We start from the raw sequence: 5,960 nt of genomic DNA, 5'->3' as shown, positions 1-5,960 counted from the left end.
TATATTATGAATACATATACAAATATATGTGAATATATAAATACATATGTAAAAATGTATATGAATGTTCACATAAATATATATAAATACATAAATATATGTATATATTTTTATATAATGGGTAAATGTTTCCTGTATTTTAGGGTTTGTACTAAGGTTAGGAGTAGGACTTGGGTTAAAGGTAGGGAATGAACATGTGCATTAACTATATGAATATATATGAATAAGTGTGTGCAATTACATAAACATAAACAAATAAATGTATATGATTTAATATATGTATATTTTAATTGTTAGGCATATGTTTACATTGGTTTTAAAAATAGGTTGAGTATATAAGAATCAATATATACATTTATTGTAAATATATGTGAATATGTAAATATATATCTCAAAATAGATATGAATATTCATATATATACCTAAAGTTTCATATAAGGACATAATTTTAGCAGTTGGATTTAGATTAGGGATATGGTTAGCTAGGGTTAGGAAAATAACATATATATAAAGGTATATTATTATATATATGAATACATATGTGAAATGATAGATAAATACATATATGAATATATGTTTTCACATAAGGATAGATTTATGTTTAGGTGTATGTTTCCATTGGTTTTAAAGATTGGGTAAATAATATGAATGAATATATATGTATATTATGAATACATACATGAATATATGTGAATATATAAATACATGTCAGAATATATATTAATAATCATATAATTATATATGGTTCCATATATAATGATTATGTTTAGCTTTAAGGGTTTGTACTAAGATGAGAGGTAGGCGTTGGTTTAAGGTTATGGAATGAACATACATATCAAGATATATGAATAGATATGAATAACTGTGAAATGATATATGAAAATGTATATATATGACTTCATATATTCATAGGTTTATGGTTAGGCATATGATTACATTTATTTTAAAGTAGGTTAAGTATAAGTCAATATACGTGTTTATTGACTACATATATGATTATGTATATGAATATATTAACATACATCAACATATATGAATGTATATATAAATATAGATGGTTTCAAATATAATCTGCATAGGTTTAGATGTAGTTTTAGGGTTTGTACTAAGATAGAATTAGGGTTAGGATTGGGGATAGGAAAGAAATATGTATCAAGGTATAAGAATATATATATGAATATGTGTGTTAATGATATATAGAAACATATGATTTCATATATGAATAGGTTTATGGTTAGGTGTATGCTTACATTTCTTTTAAAAATTGGGTACTTACATATAAAGGTATATATATATATATACACATTATAAATACAAAAATGAACATACATGTCAAAATATATATTAATATTAAGAAAATCTATGTGGTTTCATATATAATTTGGTATAGGTTTAGTGTTAGTGTTAGTGTTTGGACTTAGACTAGAGGTAGGGTTAAGGTTAGGGTTAGAATTCATCATATACATCAAGATATATAAATACATATATATGAATATATGTGTAAAATGATATGTGAAAACATAAATATATAAGATTTCAAATATTAGTAGGTTTATGGTTAATGTATACTTGTTAGCATTAAATATAGGTTAAGTATATATAAATGAATATGCATGCATCTTATGAATACATATAGGAATATATCTGTGAATATCTGAATACATAAGCTGTACTATATAAATATTCATATAAATATATATGGTTTCATTCTTACTGAGTATAGGTTTAGTAGTAGTTTTAGGGTTTCTATTAAAATTAGTTGTAGGGTTAGGGCTAGGGAATGAACATATATATCAAGATATATGAATATTTATATGAATAACTGCAAAATGATATGTGAAAACATAAATATATAGGATTTCATATATCCATAAGTTTATTTAGTCCTATGGTTATGTTGGTTTTAAAGAAAGGGTAAGTATAAATAAATGAATATGGATGTACATTATGAATACATATATGAATATGTATGTGAAGATAATTGTCTAATGGACCCTGGAAGATCAGACACTGGACATCACCAAGGCCCTGGCTTCTTCTAGAGCCCGTATCACACCAGCCCTACCACCCACAGTGAATACACTTAATTCACTATCTCCCTGTCCACACTGCAGGCCCTGAGGGAGGCCAGTGACTCCACAGCCTCCACAAAAGCCACCTGGGGACAACCTGAGCCCTGTGAGTCAGTGAGCTGGCACCCAGAGGGTAAAGCAATGCTCAGTTTTTCTGCTGGACTCTCCCTCTGGGCTCAGCTCCCTCCTGGTGCAAGGAGAGAGACTACAGGTCATGGGTTGCACTTCTGGAAACAGGAACCACCTAAGGAGCCCCAGTGTGGATATTTGTTGACTTTCTCCTGCCTCTTCCTACCCCCTCCTACCCCTCAAGTCCTTCATTGAGAGCTTTCTACAGGTCCATCTCTGAGCACAGTGCTTTTTACACATTATTTCATTTGATTCTCACAATAACTGCATCAGGTGGGTATTTTTGCATCTGCCTTACAGATGAAGAAGTGAAAGGTTAGAAAGGTTAATAACTCTCCAAGGCCGCAAGATAGATTGACAAGTTGAAGTTTGAATGACTGTGTGATATCATGTGACCCTTTCAGAGTGAACTGGACCTCTAGGCCTGTCTCTTATTTGGCTCTTTGGGGTTGGAAAGGGTGGGCATATGTGGATATTTTACCAGTGGTTTCTTAGGTAAATACAGGCAAAATTTAACTTCCCAGAAAAAGGCTCACCATTTTGGAAAACCCTTCAACAATGGCCACTTGCTACCATTTGCATTTGTGGCTTTTTGTACTGCTGAGAAGCGCAAAGGCCTGACAAACTCTTTGTCTCCTAACAGTCATGCCTGAGCATCTACATATTGACAAACCCATTGCTTCATTATAAATCATTCTTTTTTTAGTGTTGCTTTATAGTATAGTTAGAGAATTCTATTGGTTTTTTGAACGAAAGTGTATAGGCAAGTTGTTTTACCTATACACTTCGTAACTGAAAACTCACCTGACCATTATAAAATATTTGTACTTTAAAGTGGGGGTTGTAGCCAGCCCAGTGGCACACACCTATAATCCCAGAAACTTGGAAGGCAGAAGGATTGCAAGTTCAAGGCCAGCCTGGGCAACTGAGTGAGACCCTGTCTCAGAATAAATAAAATTTGGAATGTAGCTCAGTAGTAGAGAAGCCCTGGGTTCAAGCCCCAGAAAAAGAAGAAAAAGAAAAAAAAAAAGTTGGAGGATTCTGATCAGGCTGAGAACCACAGGCTGGAAAGAAGAACCAAGCTAAATGGTATCTGGGAGCTTAAAAAGACCACGGTGTTGTCCAGACTTCTGCCCTGTGGAACTTCCTCTGGAAATTTCCTCTTTGGGTGGCTTCTCTGCCATACCTGCCTTGAGACTCAAACAGAGGAAGAACTGGGATGAGTGTCAGTCCCTGACAGCAGGGTTCTCTGGCCACCAAAGAATGACAGTCCATAAGCCTTAAAGAGTTTCCCCTGAAAAATGAGAAAATGAAAAGGAACGATGTTGAGAAAAGGAATAGTGAGAGAGGTAAGAATACCAGGCAGGACCAGGTGATGGCAGAGCAGCCCTGTGTTCTGCACAGGAAGCTGAATATAACAGGGGTGGGCATACTTTGGCACCTGGGTGGGTTCTGGGTCATTGAAAACCAACTCCTGAGGCCAATGGCACATATTGACCTGGATAAGGAGCCTGGACCCAAGTGCAGAGTCAGCTTTGTCTTCGTCTTCCCCCACCACCCTGAGTAACAATAACTAATAATAATAACTTACACTGTAGCTCACACCACCACACTACAGGTGTCCTGAGCTTTTTATTTTTTTTATTTTTATTTATTTTTTTGGTGCTGGGGATTGAACCCAGGGCCTTGTGCTTATGAGGCAAGCACTCTACCAACTGAGTTACATCCCCAGCCCTTTCCGAGCTCTTTGATTGTATTTCCTCACTGTTTGCACAAACATTCTGAGGTAGAAGCTATTTCTATTTTCATTTTGAAGATGAGAAAACAGAGGTTGATAAATTGTCCAAGGCCCTGTCTATGAAGAGGAGATCAGGATTCTGTAATGGTCAATTTGAATTGTCAACTTGATTAGATTAAGAGATGCTGAAGATTAAGAGTCTTCTGGGTGTGTCTAGGAATGATTGGCATGTGGGATAGCGAACTGAAGTAGAGACCCTCCCTAAGTGTGGGCAGCACTGTCCAGTAGATTGGAGGCTTGGATAGAACAAAAGTTGGAAGAACAAGGAAGCAGCAGCAGACGCAAGCTCCCTTCTTCTTAAACAGGTTCTTGATTGCTGCTGCGATCTCCTGAGGACATCAGACTCTTGCTTCTTCAAGGGGACTCTGGCAGTGCTTCTCTAGGGAGTTTCCAGAAGCCTTTGGTCAGAGTCTCCCTTGCTCCCCATTGTATTGTCTAATATTCCACATTGATAGAGTCATTCCTTTTTTATATATATTTTTAGTTGTAGATGGACACAATACCTTTATTTTGTTTATTTAGTTTTGTTATGCAGTGCTGGGTAATGAACCCAGTGCCTCACATGTGCTAAGTAAGTACTCTACCACTGAGCCACAGTCCCAGCCCTAGAGTCATTCCTTTGACTTAAATTTCTGCCTCTCATAATGTCCAATTCAATTCGAAGAACTTTTGTCAGGCACTGTGTTAGGTGGCAGGGACACAAAGATGAAAGATGTTAGCTTTTATGATGAAAAGGTATGATGTGGCCCCTTCTGGAGCAAAAGCTTCCTGGCCACATTACAACAGGCCTGATCAGTAAGAATGCTCCACATCACAAGACAATGAAGCACAGGCAACGGGAAATGAGATTAAGCCTTCCCAGAGAGGGGCTCAGAGATAATCACTTTCCCAGGGCCCCAGATGACTCCAGAAATCTAGAAAAAGGTCTCAAAAAAGTTAGGTCAGCTGGCTGTGGAGGCACACAACTGTAATCCATGTGGTTTGGGAAACGGAGGCAGGAGGATCACAAGTTCAAAGCCAGCCTCAGCAAAAGTGAGACACTAAACAACTCAGTGAGACCCTGTCTCTAAATAAAATACAAAACAGGGCTGGGGATGTGGCTCAGTGGTCAAGTGTCCCTGAGTTTAATCCTTGGTGCTTTAAAACAAACAAACAAACAAACAAACAAACCCTCAGGTCAAATGGGATGGCATATATGCGACTAAAAACAAAACTAAAAAAAAAAATAAAACAATCATAATGCAACCAATAAATACTAAGCTCTCTGTATAGGCAAAGGAGTGTGCTACCTAATTTGATCTCCACAATAATTCTACAAAATAGGGTCTAATAGCCTTAAATGACCTGCTTTGCCAATTTAAAAAAGATTGACTTCAATGACTTCAGAGAACCCATAGTAAAGCCAGGTGCAGTGGTGCATACCTGTAATCCCGGCTGGATCACAAATTTGAGGCAAGCCTTGGCAACTCAGCGAGAACTTGTCTCAAAATAAAAGGACTGGGGATGTAGTTCAGTGGTGAAGAGCCTCTGGGTTCAGTCTCCAGCACCACCAAAACCAAAACAAAAAACAACCTCAAATGTTTTAGTCAGCTTTGTTGCCACTGTGACCAAAAGACCCGACCAGCACAATTATAAAGGAGGAGAGGTTTGTTTGAGGGCTCACGGTTTCAGAGGTCTTAGTCCATAGGAGGCCAGCTCCATCCCTCTAGGCTTGAGGTGAGGCTCAACATCATAGTGGAAGAGTATGGCCGAGGGAAGAGGCTAACGTGATGACTAGGAAGCAGAGAGAGAGGTCTTCACTTGCCAGATGCAAAATACATACCCCATAGCCATGCCGCAATGCCCACCTCCTCCAGCCACACCCTACCAGCCTTTAGTTACCACTCAGTTTATCCCTATCAGGGGACTAATTCACTGATTGGGTTAAGGCTCTGATAACCTGATCATTTTCTTTTCTGAAC

Source organism: Sciurus vulgaris (assembly GCF_902686455.1).
Source record: "Sciurus vulgaris genome assembly, chromosome: 9".
In the NCBI taxonomy this organism is placed as follows: Eukaryota; Metazoa; Chordata; class Mammalia; order Rodentia; family Sciuridae; genus Sciurus; species Sciurus vulgaris.
Note: the sequence above shows the minus strand (reverse complement) of the source record.